Raw genomic sequence first — 11,968 nt, 5'->3', positions numbered from 1 at the left:
CCCCCGCCTGGAGGTGGAGACTTCGGCGGGGCTACTCGCAGTCCATCGACGGCTGATAACGAACGCCGACGCGACGCGACGAGGCCGGCCCACGACCACGATCGACCACGACCGGCGTCCTCCTCCTTCTACGGTCTGCATCTTCGATGCGATGCCAACCACCGCCTCGTCAGCAAATGTAAATGCTCCCTCCCTCCCTCCCTCCTCTACTCATCTCCTCTATATAGTGTAATAATTATCAATAAAAAATAAAAAAAGTTACTAATGGCGCACCAGAAGAGGGTGCGCCATTGTTATCAATAAAAAAAGTTACTTACGGCGCACCCCTCGGAGGTGCGCCATTGCTAACCTTCCCCCCTCTATCCCTTTCCCCTCGAGCGCCGCCTCCTCCCCGAGCCCAATCCCCAATCCCCCGAGCCCTCGACCTGCTGCTCTGCCGCCGCCCCGACCCACTGCACCGCCACCAGTCACCCCGCGCCGCACAGAGACGTCCAGGAGGACCGCCGTCGACTGCTTTTTCATCTACGGGTTCTCAATCGACCGGAGCTGCACCGTATCGTGGCCATTGCCGTCTTCCCCAACCTCAGCCTCCCTCATCCACCTCGTCACATCGCTCCGCCCCGGCCACCCCCGACCTCCCGAGATCATCGTCGAGCACCTCGGTGAGGCCCTTGACCGATTTCCCCCTTCCCCCCTCGGGTTCGTTGCCGTAGTCGCCATCGTCAAGCTCCTGCGTTGCCTCGCTGCTGCGCTGTCACTGCAGTCGGCTACGCCCACGCACACACGCACTTGCGTGTTGCCGCCCATGGCTGCGCTCGCCCTCTGTCGGCCATGTTTCTTCCCTCGCCTTGTTGCTGCTCCTCCCTCTTGCTTTACTCCTGCTGCTCCTCCTCTCAACGTCTTGCCGCTGCTCTTCTCTGAAACCTCAAAACTGTTGCTGCTCCTCCTCTCCACTTTCCTCCTGCTGCACTTCTCTGAATCTGAATCCTTGCTGTCTCCCTTTCTCTCTGTCAAATTTCTATGAATTTGAGAAGTGTACTGTTCAGAATTGTGCAATGTTCAGATTTTATATATTCTTGCAACCTATTAATTGTTCAGTTTAGATTCATGTTTGTCTAGTGATTATGTGTTGATCTGTAAAACTGAATTTGTTACTCTGTTCTTTCATGGGAGAATTAGTTAAATTTTGTAAGTTGTGTACTGCACTTGCTGCATAACCATGCTAGTTCAATTTGTAGTCTCCGTATAACCTATGTACCTGTACCTGTGATATATATATGTTCGTGATATATATAAGGTACATTGATACACAACATGCAGCTGCAGAACCCATAGATACCTTTTTTAGTTTTGAAAAAGACGATATATGAAATGTGAGAATTCTTAAAATATGAATTACTGTGAAGTAGCTTGGTCGTGCCAAGAAAATGCTGCATTTTTGGTACTTGAAAGGTTTATGCTGATTCAGCAAATCCATGTGGCCTATTGAAAATTTAGAACTTGTGATCAGGAGATGTTTGGGAAAAAGGAGTGTAGCTACTGTTCTTGTGTTGGGATAATTTTGTAGATTTTTAGGAGCTAGGGGAAATAGGGTTGTAGTTGTAAACTGAAAATGGATCAGAATGGAAAAGTGGGTGTTTCTCTCAAAAATTTCAAAAGAGTAGGATGGGTCTTTGTTCAAAAATGATTTATAGGAATTATAGGGTCTCCCAAAAATTTTGTGGCAATTTCAAAAAATTATTTGAATTAGTTTTAGTGCAACAGAGGCAACTCAGAGTTTGAAAATGGCATTAAAGGAATTTGTTTTTGGGGTAAATTCTATTATGAAATAATTCCTATTGTTATTTAAAATCTAAATGAAATGATTTCAAACACCAAGCAAGAGTTACGTTTCAAGTTGCTGAACCTTTTCATATAAGCTTGCAGAAGATTTAATTGATCATACAGAAAATGAAAAACGAAGGTCATACTGATCCTAGTTGGTATTATTTTTCATGGCTAGAAGATATATTGATGTACCCCGAGTGAAGGGAAGGAGTTTGCTAGGTTTTGTCTCCGACCATCGTGTTGTGATGATTTTGCAGGTACACCGGGAGGCCCTTGAGTTTGCCGGAATGTCGATTAACTTCTGTTCCAGCAAATTCGGGTATTCCATATGTCCTATTTTCAGCAAAGGTCATGCTGAAATTTTTCGTGAATTTTAGCATGACTTTGCTAAAAATAGGACATATGGGGTACTTGCGACAAATGTCTGGGCCGGGGTATCTTAGTACTTAATTAAGTAGGATCAACTGCCTCTTGTGTTATACATATAGAAGTGTGATATCAACTCATAGTTATTACTAATGTCAGTTGCTCGTCATCGATAAACTCTAATCTAGAAGAGGAACCACTCATCCTAACCATTTGCTCTCAAAATTACCACTTCACTTCTTACTACTGAAAATCTTAGACCATCTCCATTCACCAATTACTCAAACCTGTTCGAAGGACGTGTTTTCACCACACTGTGGATTATCTTATTGGACCCAACAGAGATGATGTAGTTTTGAATTATGAACGTAGGAAATGTCGTCATCGGACGACGAAAGTCTCCCGGGGGAGTGCGGCTGGTGCCATGACGATCGAGGTCTGTGCGACAGGCCTCACCTCGGCGCTTCAGCATTAAGCTCGAGGAGACCTTCGAAGTTGAAACGGTACGCAACGACGACAATTGTTTTTTTCATAATTAAGCATGACTTCAACTATTTCAACGTGTAATTTTCATCTTTTACAATTCAAGTATAGCTTATCCCATGCCATGCAAGATGCTATGTCTTGGAGAGGATGGATTTTGAAGACCATGAAAATTATGAAACAAAGAAAATTCACCTAAGGACTCATCATGATGTGGATTTTGAAGTAAATCTGTATAATTCTGGGAGCGTAACCCATTTTGGTTGCAAAAATTGGGAAGCATTTTGCAAGATGTATGGCTTTGATGAGGGTATGCTTGTCACCATGGATCTTGGTGATCCTGACACCGACCAAGATAATATGGACATTTGGGTCCTTGTTGATACGCCTCCAGTTCTTCCGCTATGTGAGTTTCTCAAACATAGTTAATTATTAACTAATTTATATTGTTCATTCCAAAATAGTTGACAGCTTATTTCCATTGACAGCTTATTTTGATTGTTCAAACAATGTACGGAACATGGTAGACAAAACCCACTACACCGATGGCTACGAGTTAAATTATCAGGAGAAAAATCATCTGGTCGGATTTTATACTGATCTTGAGAATTACAATATCTATTGTAAAACTCCTCAACATTATGGTCAATACGTGCCACTAGTGCACGTGTTGAACTACGGTAACTACCATGGAGATACCCTGGTAAGATTTTTCTACTATTACGACATTCGTGCATCTTTTGCATACTTATAAAACTAGTACATCATTGCTAACTATGTAGTTATTATTATGTTTTTCAACAGAGAATCCCAGAAGATTGTGTGCCTCATTTGATGTATCAGAATGGCAGCCTTCATGTTTTGAACATATATTCAGGTCATCCTATGAATCTCAACTGTCCATACCGGATTTCTAAAAGAACTGGAGACATGAATATCAAAGAATGGAAAAAAAATGTATGGACAGTCGTAAGCAGGTTCTTGGAAGCAAAAGGAAGCGAAGCGCAAGAATTGGAGACAGGATGATCTCCATTCTTCATAATGGAGAGCCAGGGTCTATATTGTTTTATGCTATTTTACCTTAAATAGGGTATTTAGGTCCTGCCTAATACTGATGATCATGTGCTAAGAACAATTAAGTAGGGTTGGTTCGATGACTATCAAGATGATGATCGTATGACTTGTTATTAATAACGAGTAGAAGTTGTATGATGATGATTAGTAGGACTTGTTAGGATTAGTATTACTTTCGACAAACTCGCTACTCGCGGTCTCGAGACTTGTAATGTTCTATCTTTGTTCGGTCTTTTGAATTCGGAGACTAATATGATGAATTGTATTCGGAGACTAATCTTCTATTGTATTCGATGAATCTACTGTTGTTGGGTGGGCTGTCTATATTCTGTCTAGTAATATATTTTGTAACTTGTGCAAATATCAGAAAAGAAAAAAATCCCTAATATTCATACTAGTGGCGCACCACCACATAGTGCGTCATTAGTAAGCCAGAGCACACTAATGACGCATCATCCACTAGTATGCCATTAATATGCCAAAGCACATGGGTGAATATGGCCCCCTGGGCTATACTAATGGCGCACCGTAGGCTATACTAATGGCGCACCAGTGGTGCGCCATTAGTAAGAAATTCTAATGATGTGGTACTAGTGGCGCACCTGTAGTGCGCCATTAGTAGGCAAAACAGGTGCGCCACTAGTAGGCATTTTCCTAGTAGTGTCACCTGGCCCAGCGCATCTTCTAGCATCGTAATCTGATGCACCTGAGATCTTCCTCCTGTCACAAAAAAGGCTGGCCTAGCGCATGAATACAATGGTTGTGTGCATCTTAGTTATGCAGAGGCCGGGTGTCACTCATAATGCTTTATATCCGCTTGATGCTACATTTTTAAGATAATAAAACGCCCTTTATCGAGAAAAAGCACATGAATACAAGCAGATAAATCCAGCTGCTACGTATGCTGTGTAGGTGTTGCTGTCAATGTAAGTTGCCGTTCCAGCTAATGGGAGCGAAACTAATATCCAGTTTTGCTGAACTCATGCCCACGGAATCAGCTATGCCGCTGCCTCCCCTGACGTCCTCTCCTCTGTTTGCTGATATAACAATGCAAATTGGTTCCTACCATTACAATGATGCCCTGCATTAGAATCGAAGAATTAGCGGGAAACTCTGCAAATACAACACAAATTAGATGTGGCACTGTACTAGCCAGCACTGAGGGTCTGCGCCCACATGTCGGCGACATATACCCGGGTACCAAAATTTTGGTGAAATTGGAAGTTGAATCTCGGTTGTCCTGAAACAGCAGTGTGACACGGTATATGCATATGGAGATCTTTGTTGCTAGGAAAGCCTTGAAGTCAAAATGATCTGCACAAAGTCTTACCAAACTCAAAATTTGAAGATACAAATTCATATTCAACGACCAATCAGCGCATAGGCGATGTTCTCCCATACCATGGAGATAGTTTGAACACAGATTGTCCATTTTCTACGACACTGTCCAAAACCTGAAACTATAGAAACATTCATGTCACTATCCTATTCTAGAAGACAGTGACATCAACCAAATCAAAACAAATACAGTTGCAGTGCGGATCACATATGTAAGATGCTGGACATGGTAAACTTACTCTCAGCAAGCAGCAGCTTGCTCTGATCATGGCTCCCCTGCTCTCCTCCCTCACTGCATCCGCGGGCATATGTGTAGTCTCAGCTCTCGCCATGCCCTGCTGGTGATCACCCTCTACATCCTAAGCACTGCCAGATCCTTGCCGTTTTTTGCATCAGAGAGTTCACCCAGAGAGCCCATAACCGGCCGCCGCTCATCGGTACCGTGTTCCGGCAGCTCAACAACTTTGACAAGATCTTCAATGAGCATGTGAAGTATGCACTCCTGCAACCCACCATCAGGCTTGTCTATCCAGGGCACAGTGAGATCTTAACCGCCGACCCTGCCGTCATCGAGCATGTCCTCAAGACAAACTTCAGTAAATACAGCAGGGTAGTTCTCCTTTGCTCATCATTTTTGTTTGTCCTCTGTTTCTTGCTAACCAGTACTGTGGTGGTAGATGCTTCAGTCTGCAGGTCAGATGTTAAACTAGATGCTCCAAAATTTAAACAGAGGATGGTTAACAGTCAAAACTTGAGTAGTCTGTAGAACATATTGTCATGTGCTATCAACCTTTGAATTCAGATTCATGCTAGTCAGACTAATCATATACGTGCTATTTAGAGAGTAAACTGAATGCCTGTGGCAATTTACAAAAAGTAGAAGACAATAACCGAGTCTGACTACAATTTGACAATGATGGATCCTATTTCACAGGGGGCCTTCAACACAGAAATCGTGAAGGATCTCTTTGGAAATGGGATTTTTGTGACAGACGGGGACAAGTAATGGCTTCCTCCTCTACGGCCGCCCGCGCCGCCGCCATTTCCGCCGTGAGACGGGCCTCGGTGGCCCTTATCCTCTCCTTCCCACGGTGGGCCGCCCGTTCCCAGGGGACTCCTACTCTGCCCAACCGGTGACGTGGAAGGAGTGGTGATCTGGCCGAGACCTCGAGGATCCAGCACTAGAGGACCCGAGCGCCCGGTGAGCCGACGCTATGGCGTTGTGCCGGACGGATCTGTCCGTCGGCCGGGCATTGTCCTCCCGGGAGCGGCGGAGTGCAATGTGGACTGCCATTGCCTCCTCCAACCCACACAGGACGACACCCCAGTCGACGGATCTGGACTAGTTGGAGTCTGATCCGCTGCCTGCCATGACGGAGAAGGTCGCAACCCGCCGGAGGTGAGCTCGGGTGGTGGAGGGGAGTGGAGGGGACTAGACTGAAGTGGCTAGGGTTTAGTCCGGCGAGACGATGGGGACGAATACAAGTGGGGTCGGGTGGGCTAGCATTGGGCGGATCTGACGTGGCAGGTGTGCTCGGAAGCGCCCGGGCGTCCCGGATATGGGGTGCCGGTCAGCCTGGAAGTTTGAGGGCCTTTTAAGGGGCCGTCTAGGTCTAAATTTCGTGACCAGGCTGTGACGAGGGGTCTGCCCGGATGTTTCAGACGGGTTTGAGAGTCCGATTGTAGATGCTCTAATATCTCCAAATAAATTCAACTCAAATAAGTGGGGAAGGTTGCCGCTTGATTTGATTTCAGGGGATTCGATCTGATCCAACCCGTGAACAGTTGTCTAGCTTAAAAAATTCGAAAGAAAACAAGATCCTGTCTGCGATAAGTTAATTTATACTGATTAAATAGCTAGCTGCTTATCCAAAACATTATCTATGCATACAATATGTATCAGGCCTGCTCCGGTCCGCCCATCCCACCGTGTTAGTGGAACTCGAACGACCGTGTTGAACCAGCCAGCTGATCGAGCTCCTGTATGCAAGCAATGGCGCCGTCGCCGTGGCTGCCGGAATTCGACCCGACAGATACGGTCGCCGGCCGTTCCTTTGTCGAGCACCTCACCACCGACGCCGCGGCGCTCCAGCGAGAGCTCCTCACAGAGATCCTCAGGCGGAACGCCCACACAGAGTACCTCTGCTCCTTCCTCCTCCTCCCGGATGGCGGCTTTCCATCGGACGGCAACCTCCGGGAGGCCTTCAAGAAGCTTGTGCCTGTCTCCGGTTACGACGACCTCAAGCCGTACGTGGATCGCATCACCTCCGGCCGCGAGTTGTCCACCAATCTCCTCTGCTCCGAATCAATCACCCACCTCATCCGAAGGTAAATTAAGCTGTGCCCGTGCGGTGCGGCCATCTCAACTCTCAAACATGTTTTTATTATCAGTTTGACTAATTCACATCTAGATGTTTTTTAAAAATGTCACATCTAAGCTCCCACAAATACATAATGCAGCAACAAAAAATAAAAAAAATAAAGACAAAAAAAATAGACCACGAACAAAGTGAATATCAGCTTAGATGTGACATAACTATGTCACATCTAGATGTGTCCTAGATAGACCCTTTTATTATTGGAATAAGCCACGTCCCATGATGGAAACCGGCGTGTGTGCGCACCCAGGTTGTGTCCGGGGCGTGTGTGTCTAGTCCAGGTCGGTACGCCGGTGTTTGGCCGAGGCATGCTCGAGTTAGGAGTCGTATGGATAGTTGGCTCAGGTCGTTAGCGAGACTCACGGGATAGGCTTGGCGATCTTTTGGAGTGCAGCAGCGTGGGCGCGTAGGAGCGTGTCCTGTGCGCAGCAGCACATGCGGATCGTGGCCGGGTGATCCGGAGGAGTTGGGTACGGGCTAGTGCGTGCATCCGTATAAACTCCATCCCCTTGTACTGCTTGTAGTTATAGCCAGCCATGTAGCCATTGAAAAGATCAAGAAGATTAGGGCGTGCGTGCGTCCACGGCGGCGTTCGTGCGCTGGCCCGGAATTTCTTGTATCTTGTGTCTTCTTTTACCTTCGTCCGCTGAGAGAGAGCTAGTCTAGGGCTGCGGTTTCAGCAATTGGTATTCAGAGCCACAAGGTTCGAGGGGCGGCTGTGGCACATGGTGGCGTCCGCGGCAAGCGCAGCGTGCGCGGCCGACATGGAGGCATCCGCTGCGGCGCGCGGCGAGCGCGTGGCGACGGCAACGCGCGGTGAGTCCACGGCTGTGCGGTGTGATGTCGTGCGCACGAAGGGCACGGCGGCCGTGAAGACAAGGAGGTCGCGAAGGACCTGCGTGGTGGCGCAGAGGTCGCGACGGCTCGGCGCGACAACCGCGGAGGCGCGTGGCATGGAGACGTGGCGTGGTGGCGCACGGAGCTGCGAGCAGCCGTGGCGGCAGCGAGTGGTGCTCGACGGGGCGCAGCGCGGTGGAGTGTGGCGGTAGCCGCATCGGTGGCGGTCTCGACAGCGGCCGGCGAGGTGGTCGTGTTGCACAGCGTCTGCGACATCTACGACGGCTCGTGCTGGAGGCACACCATGGCACCGGGCGGCAGCAACCACGGCGAGACACGTCGGGCGCGTGTGCGTGCGCGCGCAGGGCGTGTCAGGCGCGGTTCGGGCTGCGTCGTGGTCGCGGCGTGCATGTCTGGCCGTAGTCTGGGCATGTTCTGACTAGTGTATGGGCACTGTCCGACTTATGTCTAGGCTTGGTCTGACTTGTGTGTGTAGCCAGTCTATCGGCGAACGTGGGGGTGCGTGAGTGGGTTTGTTGCGGGCTCGACGCGACCGGGACGTGTGCGTGCGCGTCGGGGGCACGGACTGAGCGGGCTAGACCGAGTGCTCTGCGTGGATCGGGACGTGGGTTCGTGCCCTGGGCGTGTCCATGGTATAAAACCTCCCGTGTGCGTTGTAACTGGTGTGGGTGAAGAAGGAGCTCGGCGTGTGTCGCCGAGGAAGAAGATGGATACTGCATCAAGCTCGGGCCGTGTGTCGGTCAATGGATGTGCTCGGCAGCGGATCGTGTGTCGGTCTTACCGGGCGTGATGCGCTCAGTGGCGTATGTCACTGGAGACGTGACGGAGCACTGTGCGACCGGTGTCAGTGCGCCAAGTCGGGTCCGCGGGCTGGGTCACGGTCATGGCAACATCGACGACGAAAGCTACATCAACTCCGATGACGGACTGCTGTAGGTCGTGGCTTAGGAGGATGAGTATTGGAATAAGCCACGTCCCATGATGGAAACCGTCGTGTGTGCGCACCCAGGTTGTGACCGGGGTGTGTGTGTCTAGTTCAGGTCGGTACGTCGGTGTTTGGCCGAGGCGTGCTCGAGTTAGGAGTCGTATGGATAGTTGGCTCAGGTCGTTAGCGAGACTCACGGGATAGGCTTGGCGATCTGTTGGAGTGCAGCAGCGTGGGCGCGTAGGAGCGTGTCCTGTGCGCAGCAGCACATGCGGATCGTGGCCGGGTGATCCGGAGGAGTTGGGTACGGGGTAGTGTGTGCATCCGTATAAACTCCATCCCCTTGTACTGCTTGTAGTTAGAGCCAGCCATGTAGCCATTGAAAAGATAAAGAAGATTAGGGCATGCGTGCGCCCACGGTGGTGTTCGTGCGCCGGTTCAGAATTTCTTGTATCTTGTGTCTTCTTCTACCTTAGTCCGCTGAGAGAGAACTAGTCTAGGGCTGCGGTTCTAACATTTATGTCTATAATAGCTATATGTAACGAATTTACAATTTGGATTAGTCGATTTTCAGAAGAAGTAGCATGCTCGCCGGAGGGACGGAAGGAGCATGCTCGCCGGAGGGGCGGCGAGGCTGACGCGAGAGTGTCACCGGCCGCGGGCGGCTGTAGCACGCCGGTGGCAACAAGCCACAGGAGGAAGAAGATGAAGGCGGCTGTGATCTGTTTTTGAAGAAGAAACGGTCGAAGCAAAAAGACGCACTCTGGACGTTTGATCAGAAATCAAGGGCAGAGATTGATCGACTGACCCAAATTAAAATTGCCACTCCCTTTTTATGTCCCTTCCTTCCGTGTCAAGGCGTGCAGCTCGGGCACCTCTGGTGGGATGCAGAAGATCTTCCCCTCCACCGCAGAGGAGCTCGACCGGAAGCTTTTCTTCTATGGCGTCCAGGAACTCGTGAGGAACATGTACGTGTAAACACATAGTATTACATATATTGCATTGCTCGCTTGGTCGAGCAAGTTTGGTGATCTCCACAAGATACTAATCAAGGTCGCGTTGTTCGATCTAGGCATTTACATGCTCACCAGGAGGGCAAGCGCGGCATGGGGCTGCGCCTCACCCTCACCTTCCCTGCCGAACACACGCGTCCGGCCTGCACATCCAGGCGGGCACCATTGCCTACTACCGCAGCAGCCAATTCCGGGACTAGGAGGTGCGCGGGTTTGACCGATGCACCAGCCCCATGGAGGCCATCCTCTGCCCGGACGGCGACCAGAGCATGTACTGCCAGCTGCTCTATGGCCTGCTCCACCGTGACTCCGTGGACCACGTCGGCACCTCCTTCGCCAACAGCCTCGTTCGAGCCATCAAGTTCCTGGAGCAAAACTGAGAGGAGATGTGCTCCGACATCCGCACCAGCACACTCAGCGGCCGGATAACGCACGCTCCGCTGGGCAACGCCGTCATCCACCGGTACCTGCGAGAACCCGACCTGGTGCTGGCGGACGAGGTCGCGTCGGAGTGTGCTGCCAAGCCCTGGGACGGGATTGTCGCCAGGCCATGGCCGCGGGCACGGTGTGCCCTCACCATTGTCACCGGCTTGATGGCACAGTACATTCCGATCCTCCGGAGCTACTGCGGTGGCCGGTTGCCGATCATCTCGCCCTGTTATGCGTCTACCGAGTGCGCCACCGGAGTCAATCTAAGGCCTCTCGAACCACCCGGCCGTGCGCCGTTTGCATTGCTTCCCAGCATCGCTTACTTCGAGTTTGCTGAGATCCAGCCTCGTGATGAAGAAACTCCTACTATTGATGACAATGGCGATCCGGGTGAGATGAAGCTTGTGGATCTTGTGGATGTTGAAATTGGTCGGTCCTATGAGCTGGTTGTCACCACCTTTGCAGGTTAGCTAGCTATAAGACCTCCTTGTTACTCATTATTACCTCCGAGATATACACTTTGCCCCCTCCATATATAATTCTTGAAGTATCTTGATTTTAGTATATTGCCCAAGTTCACGTGTTTTATTTTAGAATAGATTTTTTTGCCTGTCATTGTCTTTGTAAAAGAAGACTTTACATAAGGTTCTACTTCCCAGAAATAAAGAAAATATGAAACTTTTAGTCAAATGGTCTTGTCCCGTAATCCCGAGCTTGCAACCGGTCATTGTCTGCCTATAAAGATAAATGATTCCAATAATAGTAATAATAATTGATGAAAAGTAATAGGAATTGTTGTGTATAGCCAACTTGCGTAGGAATTATTTCTTAGTTCAGTGGCTATGATTTGATTTCATATATATCATGTGCAAGCCATACCAGGTCTTTACAGGTATCGAGTTGGTGACCTTTTCCCCGGTGTCCCTCTGGGCCGACCCGACACAACCGGGTGGAGAGGTCCACTGGTCAAAGCCCGTCCGTGCAAAGTTAAAGGGCTAGATCTCGTGGTCAAACGCTACAGGGTTAGCCGGGACGGGGGCCCTGGGGGGGTAGCAATGTCACCGGAGCGTCGTACCGGGCCCTCATACATGCGGGGTGGTGTTGTGGAATGTCCGAAGAGGCGGCACGCATCTCCGGGGTGTGGCCCCTGTCACGGACGGCGCCGCCACCGGCACCTGGAGGGGGGAAACGGATGCGTCAGGTCTACACGGAGTGGATTTAGCTGTGGATTTGGCCCGGATGTTGCTCCCTGGTGTCCCTCTGGGCGGACCTGACAC

General features: G+C 49.8%; 1 pseudogene; it reads left to right on the top strand.

The window, feature by feature from the left end:
* Positions 1 to 6,932: 6,932 nt before the first annotated feature.
* On the top strand, positions 6,933 to 11,781 carry LOC123154982 (probable indole-3-acetic acid-amido synthetase GH3.7; annotated as a pseudogene).
* The last annotated feature ends 187 nt before the right edge of the window (positions 11,782 to 11,968 follow it).

The sequence above is a fragment of the Triticum aestivum genome, chromosome 7A (genome assembly GCF_018294505.1).
Source record: "Triticum aestivum cultivar Chinese Spring chromosome 7A, IWGSC CS RefSeq v2.1, whole genome shotgun sequence".
Taxonomy (NCBI): Eukaryota; Viridiplantae; Streptophyta; class Magnoliopsida; order Poales; family Poaceae; genus Triticum; species Triticum aestivum.
This window is presented reverse-complemented; position numbering and strand designations above follow the sequence as displayed.